The sequence below is a fragment of the Protopterus annectens genome, chromosome 15.part0 (assembly GCF_019279795.1).
Source record: "Protopterus annectens isolate FY-2018-M chromosome 15.part0, PAN1.0, whole genome shotgun sequence".
NCBI lineage: Eukaryota > Metazoa > Chordata > Ceratodontiformes > Protopteridae > Protopterus > Protopterus annectens.
Genome location: NC_056749.1, coordinates 236576363 through 236584862, shown reverse-complemented (window position 1 = coordinate 236584862; position 8500 = coordinate 236576363).

Sequence of the window (8500 nt, the reverse complement as noted above, 5' to 3'; positions counted from 1 at the left end):
TGACTGCATGTAAATGCATGAACACATGGTACTGCATTATCAAAATCATTCCCTATCGGTACATCTGCAGGGTAGTAGTTTGGTACCCTTGTCTCAAGACAACCTACTGTTGGCATTTGGTTATTACCACTTACTGGCTCTCCCACCTTGCCTCTGTGCACATCTATATGCTACATGACCCACTGGTTGCATTTAAACCATTTAACCCTAGGTCCTGGATGTGTACCTGCACTAGTGGCTTTCCCTGCTACTGGTGGACTCTGTTGGGGCAGTCTGGGCTGTCCAGCATGGGTTCCCTTAGACCCATGAGCAGCACAGGGTGTCCCTTTCCTGTGCAGTGATGCTCTGCTTGCTAGGTATAGGTCTCCCTTCTTCCCCAGTTCATCTACAGTAGCGCATTGTATGTCAGCTAACCAGATCCTCATGTCCTCAAAGTGCTAAGGGCTTGTTCCCTCACCAAAAGGTCTGCCATCCCTTCAGAAGTGGTGATCTGATATCCAGTCACCCACCTATGAAAATAAGTGCTTAGTTCAACAACATATTCACATGCACTTTCAGCTGCCTTGCGTCTCTTCTCACAAAACCTTTCCTATAAGCTTCAGGTGTTAACTTGAAAATTAAAAAATTCTAGCAAACAGTTCTTTGCAACATTATAATTTAAACTGTCATAGTTAGACAGTTTGGAAAGAACAGTTACAGCTTTACCATAGAGTAAGGGGGTCAGGAACCTTACCCAGAGCCCTAAGTCAACAGCATACTGTTTACATACCCTCTCAAACATATGAATGAAACTATCAAAATTATCCCCCTCCTGTAAATTGTGGAAGAAATTTACTGACCTTTGTTATTTCTGGGGTTCGGTTACTCCCTTCCCCATTACCTCCATAACTCTGGTGAAGAGTCAGCATCTCCTTTTCATGTTGCCTCTGCCTCTCCTTCTCCTCAGCATCCAGGCATCATAGTTTCTGATTTTCCTCAGTCTCTAGATGCCTCAATCTCGGTGCTGCTTCTGTTTACAAACAATTGGTCTCCAACTCGAGTCTTTTTAACTTCAGATGGATTTTTAAGTCCTCTCAGAAAATGGACAGCTAAACCTTTCCATAGAGTTGTACATCTCCACAGCCAGTCTGATTTGTCCTCCTGGTTGCTATTCTCTGATGCAGCTGTGACTAAAGCTGCAATCCTGTCTGCTTTAGTCAGGTTGGCATGCACAAGTAGTTTAGCCTGGCACATCTTGGCCAACTGGCTCCTTGTCAGCTTGCCATACTCCTCTGCTGACATGCTTGCCTGCTCTCCCTGACTAAGGTAACAAAGAAAATTGTGATATGAACTCTGAATGTTCACTGTGTACCTGATTAAGGGTACAAACACCTTCAGTGATCACTGTACACAGGCTAGATGAATTCAATATCCACACCACTACAATCCAATTAATATGTGATGTGGCTATCCCACCACTGCCAAACAATTAATATTTGACACCCCTGCACTGGCCTAGTAATCAAGGAGCCTCCATCCTCACCACTAGCACCAGTGAGGGACGTGCACATTGGGAGGATGACAAATACACACAAAGTAAAGTACAATTTCCCTTAAAAGCATGCAGACATCACAGCCAGTCTGGGACTGGTTTCTCCCTCTCTCTCCAGATCCCCAATAAGACTCCTCACTGGCACAGTATAGGGTTAGGATCTCAGCCGAGTGGTTAAGCCAAAACCTCCAGCACCCTCTCTCTCCAACCAGTGCATGTCCCTACCAAAGTAGCTGACAGGCACATGCACACACACTTTGAGATTTGATTTATATACAAACGCTCCTGGGGAAGGCTGGCACAGGTTCACTAGCTATGCCCCCCTTCTTCCCAGACTATAAGGTAGTACCAGCTGCTACTAACCACTCTTTATCAGCTACTATAGGTCCCTTCCCAAAGGGTGCCCAATTCTACTGTGTAATGTTACTGTATCTAAATGGTAAGTGTGACCAAAACTTTTAAGGGTATTTAATTTGAAACCTGTAATTATTTCTGTTTCCAGACAATAGAAAAACCTCCTAGCTCTAGACACGCTGTCTGTTTGCATTAACTAAATTAATAGCACAGTCGTAAACAATTTCAACTTATTTTCTTAGAATTTTGCAAGTTGACTCTGTATGTTCCAACTTCTACCATGAAAACATACATTTGCACAGGCATATCGTTTATACACATTTCTGTTCTTTACCGGTAGGGTACATTGTGGTTACATTCTTGAAGCTCAGCACATAACATACAGTTTAACACGCACTTCTGCACCAGCAGTTTAATACACACAGCATATAGTTCTCTTATATTTGTAAGACAAGCCTATGGATCATATTAATATTCGCAAATGAGACAGAATTATTTACATATTTCTAGTTAGCTGGGCTGGTAGCCTCACACTCAGTATCATTACTGTGCCATCACATGCTTTGTTCATAATATTCATCTGTCTATCTAACTTCTTACTGTATTATAAAATTTCAGCCACATTCTGTTTTTTTTTTATAAAAAATTGCCTAATGGAGTCAATTCCTCTCTCTTCCATTAGAATATTGTTATCTCAATAATTTTACACTCTCTCTCTCTCGTATACTTTACCTTTCCTTCAGTAAACACAAACTGACCTCTGTCTTCACCATTTCATATTCCTTTAAAATTTCTTTATTCACTCTTGTAATTTTTATTTTTCCTTTACTTAAATCTGTTTCTTACATACCTCATTAAACATCTATAAAAAAGGGGGTCTAATCCCATATCATATAGACTCATAAATCTACTTTCCTGTTGTGGAAAAATAATAGAGAAAAATCATTGTGAATAAATATTGTCAGACTTGGCAAGATTGGGAAATGAAACAGTATGCATGCCTTTTCCTACCTTTAATAGTATATTGTGATGCAATTTTTGTAGACATTTCTTCAGACTTTGATATGGTCATACATGCCATGTACTGTTTGTTAGTTATACAGTTATTCCATCTTATCAAGATTATGTTAAATCCTAGTTATTCTAACAAATAGTACATGGCAAATCTACCAAATGGACAGATGAAATTGTATGTTACGCCGTCAAGGGCTCTCTCCTAGGCTTGCTCTTGTTTAATTTGCATCTTTCTGATTTACTTTTTTCATCTGAGATGTTCTATAATATGTACACAGATGACATGAAGATGGAATTACTGTTCCCATCTGATATGGATAGGTTATACAACATAAAAAACTTCAATAAACTGACCATTTGGGCAGAGGAAAAATATGGTAATTAGTATATCAAAAAGCTGAACATGTGATCCTTTGACAGACATGGATTCAAGGGTGAATATTTAATATAGGACACCATAACCAAAACTATAGTTTTATTTAATGACTTGGGCATATTGATGAATCCAGACTTGAGTTTTTCAGATTATATCAACCAATTAGTTAATGATAGTAAACTTCTGCCCGCCACTACTTTGTTGACTGCCCTTTTCCCCACCCCTCCTACCCTGTCTCTTAATCTCATGTTTCTTTATTAAATCCCTGACATAATGCAAAGTACTATATTACTATAGAACTCCTTATTTACTGTTTGTATTTCTTGTATAAAAACCCTGGCTTATTTACTGTTTGTACTTCTTGTATAAAAGCCCTGGCTTATTTACTGTTTGTATTTCTTGTATAAAAACCCTGGCTTATTTACTGTTTGTATTTCTTGTATAACAGTCCTGGCTTAACTAAAATATTTCCTCCTTCCCAGTGAACTGTATGCCACCCCCCTTGGAAAACTCAACTAAGCCTGCTTGGTACACTTTAAAATCTGGCTGTAATCTTCCCCCTTTAAACTGGAGAATACCAGATTATAATTTTTTTAGCACTATCCTTCGTACCAGGTGAACCCCCCCGCCCCCCCACCCCACCCCACCACCACGACACTATCTCACATCCAGACCTAGGTTATAACTTATCCCTGTAGCCTAAGGTGCCATTTTTAAAATTCCACTGTACCTACTCGTTCTCCCCTCACTGTGTGTGTGTTCCGTTTATAGCGTGCTCACCAGGTAAACAGTATTGCTACATTAATCTTATGCTTATTTTTCATCGCTAACAAATATTCCTGGGTTGTTTGATTGTCAAGTATATGCTTGTAATGGTAATTAACTATAACTGCCATAGGTTATACCACTAGTGTTGATGTTCTGAAAAACAGACCTGCTGTTTTTCAGTTTAATTTGTGTCTTGCCCCAATAATGTAGTTATGGTGCTGAAGTGAAACCAACGGATTTAGAAAATACTGTTAGACACCGCAATAGTGTTTTTTTTGGAAGAAACGTATGCTTTAGTCTGTTGACTGAAACAAAATATGCTTTCTAAATCAAACTGCAACATCACAGTTAAGTGTTTATACTGAAAAGGAGTGCTATACTTTTATTATAGCTGTAACATTGCAAAGTTACTGTTGCACTATGGTATCTCCTTAGCCTTTTTGCAGAAATGTATGCTTTACAGAGTTGCTAGACTGAAACAAAGTTTTGCTTTCGAAATCAAACTACGACTGCTACTGTAACATTACAGTTAAGTGTTTCACACTGAATAGGAGTGTTAGACTATTATAACTTTAGCATAGAAAGTTACATTTGCTTTCTTGTATCTCATTGTCTTACTTGCTTACCAATAGTCTGAATTTAGTTTTTGGATCTCCAACTGACTGTGCTTATTTTCAGATAACCCAAATTGTTTTAGCGAATATAACTAGTTAATGGACTGTTCAATATTCTTCATGAAGTGTTGGGGGGGGGGGGGGAGTGCTCAAATGTTATGCTAAATTGTTTGAACGATTTTTGCCTCTCTATCTCCCTCCTGTAAGCCCAATAATTCTAAGTCTTGTCCTTTCCTCCCTGCCTCTTAGCTGTTCCCCCAACCATACCAATAAGCCGACAACTCTGTGAACGGCACAGAGTTACTGTATCCTAACCAAGAATCCTTTCAAAACACCTAAGAGAAAATCTAATCTACCTCCTAAGACAGACACTAAGTATGCTGATACTTTAATTAAATATAAAATGGAGATACAATGTTCCTATACAACCTGTATTTTTACTTGTAATAATTGTATTATTCAGTAAACCTCTACCTGTTGTGAGCATGTTATCTTGAACTCCAGCCACAACTTTCTTGACTGCCCTTTTCCCCACCCCTCCTACCCTGTCTCTTAATCTCATGTTTCAAGTACTATACTACTATAGAACTCCTTATTTACTGTTTGTATTTCTTGTATAAAAACCCTGGCTTATTTACTGTTTGTATTTCTTGTATAATAGTCCTAGCTTAAGTAAAATATTTCCTATTTCTCAATGAACTGTATACCAACATCCCCCCTCCCCCCCCCCTTGTAAAACTCAACTAAGCCTGCTTGGTACACTTTAAAATCTGGCTGTAATCTTCCCCTCAAAACTGGAGTATACTAAATGATAGTTTTTTTAGTACTATCCTTCATATCGGGTGTAGCCCCACTCCTTTCGTCCTCGCTGCACTCTGGCTCATTTTGCTCCCCTCCCACATCATTTCCTTTATATCTAACAACAATTTCCTCCCACCCTCTAACACCTCCCCTTCCAGTACAGTATAGAACACCCACAGAATATAGTTAACCTACCCAACTTCTTCTCTAATTATTTCTCTACCACATTCCTATTCCAATACTGTCTACTAACTATTCCCTCACAGTCATCACTCTACTATAAAACCCCTCTTCCTCCCCAAAGATGACAGTCTCATCACTTCCATCCTAATCCTACCCCCTCTACTCTTCCTACTCACTATCCCATCACCTGACACACCCTTAACCCCTATCCAAAAATCTCCTACCTACCCTCACTCTATCTCTGCTAACCTTCAGCAACCCATTGTCATTTCTCCATCAATCCTTTCAATCAATATACTACTCCCTAAAATAAAAAACTCTCCCTCTAACTTTCTTGCATCTAAGTACAAGACAAAATACCTACACAACTACCCACTAAAAACAAAACTTCACTACTTCCCAAGTACCCTACGCCTAGCAGGTGTCATACATCCAAATCCCAGCCTTACTACTGTCCTTACTACCCCAGAAAATATCACCCCTAAACCTTGCCTACCACCCATAGCTAATAAGCAAATTTCTTTCTATTCTATCAATACTCATAGTATCCTAAACAAACTAAGCCAATTCCATGTATGGGTATCTCTCCAAACCAAAAACATTATCTCCATAACTGAAACATGGCTTAAAACCCAAAATGTAGACAAAGACTTTCTCCCTCGTGGTTACAATATTCTTTGCCAAGACCACTTAAAGAAAAAAGGCGGTGGTGTTGCCATAATTGAATCAACCTTTACTCTCTCCCATCCTAAGTAACCAATTCCCTCTTTTACCTCTGCTGAAATACTAGCAGCAAACCTTAAGCTCAACAACTATACCACCATCAAAGTGATATCCATATATATTCCACCAGGGATAACATTCCCTTATTGGAAAATATACTCTTGTATCTCTCCCAAAACATCCCTAATGAAACCATCTTTCTTTGGGATGTAAACCTTAATTGGCTGTACCTAAACAACCCTGACTCACAACAACATATAAGTTGTGTAAATCCGTAGAGATTTATCACTAAACCTACCCATATTGATAACTCTCACTCTTCTAGCTCCCTGATAAGATTGGATACTTGTTTCTAAACCCAATAAATACCATAATCCAGAAACACTGTCAGACTCCCTGAGTGATCATTCACCTACAAAAGTGCTCCGATATGCCATGTATCCAAACTAGATTGGCTCATCACCTGCCGCAAACTTTCTAACTTTAACCCTGGCACATTTAGAACCCTTCTCTCTCAAGTTAACTGGAATTTCCTTAGACAAATCCTATTAGATTATGCTATAAATGCCTTCAACTCAACTTTTGTTGGCATCTTAAAAACTCTAGCTCCTCCCAGAAAAGTTTGGATAAAAGCAAACATTTCACCCTGGTTGTCCAAACCTACCCGTACCCTTATGAAAGCCAGAGATAGAGTTTGGAAGATTTGGGCACAATCCAAACTTCAAGCTGACTTGTAAAAGTACAAAGAACTGAGAAATCCAACAAAAAAGTATTAACATTGACAAAAAATAATTCTATTATAACCCCCCCCCCAAAAACAATTTAATTCTGATCCAAAAAATTTGGAATGCTATAAGTCAAATATTCCATCCTGGCAACCCAACTTCACCAAACGAATGTCCTGATAGGTCACCTGAAGAGACTCCCAACTCCTTCAACACCTATTTTATTGAGTCAGTTTCCAAACTGTTTAACCCTAACCCCTCTAACAGTTCCAACCTCCCTGTACCTCTTTTAAACAACTAACTTGGTGAACTCCTTTGCTCTCAAACCTGTTTCCACAAACTACATCAAAACTCAAACCATGCTCTCTATCTGCAGACAATATCCCTTCTTATTTCCTCCAGATTGTTGCACACTCCCTTGCTATGCCTGTATCCATTCTTATAAATCACTCCCTCTCTGAGTCCAAAGTACCATCTATCTGGAAACAGTTCTATACTCTTACTATTCGTAAAGGAGGTAACTCCACTGAAATCTCCAATTTCAGACCTATTGCCATCCTCTCTCTAAAGTCCTCGAGAAATGTATACACAAACAAGTTATGCTTCATCTCTCACATGAAAATCTACTCACTCCTACTCAACATGGTTTTCGTCCCAAGCATAGTACATCCACAGCTCTACTATCCTTTCTCAACACTATTTCTTTAGTCAAAGACTATCATAAGCTCATATCCTGCCTATTCCTTGACCTCTCAAAGGCTTTCAACACTCTCTCTCTCTCTCTCTCTCTCTCTCTCTCTCTCTCACTCTCTCCTACTTAGCAAACTTACAGATCTTAACTTCTCCCCAGATACAGTAGCATGGTTTTCTAGCTATCCCACTTACAGGCAGCAGTCAGTGAGATGGGACTTGGCACTATCTATCCCCCTCTCAGTAAGAACAGGTGTCCCCCAAGGATTTATCCTCGGTCCTGTCCTATTTAACATCTTCACTAACACACTTTACTCCTCTTGTCCATAGTCTACCATTGCTGACGCACTCTCTGAACTACTAGCAATTGCCCAGACATCTTTCAACTCTGTAGAGACATGTCTCACCAATAACCAGCTCATCATCAACCCAAAAAAACTAAATTGCTACTCTTTCTTCCTAAATCTGCCAACCACATCAAATCTTCCTAAACAACACTCTAATAGCAGTCGAGACTAGCACTAAACTACTTGGGATTATCATAAATGATCAACTAAAATTTGACCTACACATTAACAATTGTAGAAAAAAAACAAAAAAAAACAAAAGCTAGGACTCCTGTATAAGATAGGAATTATAAATTCTTTACTGCTGAAGCTAGGATCTCTTACTCATGCCTACCTATTACCTTGCTTAGCTTCATCTTCCCAAATACTTACTA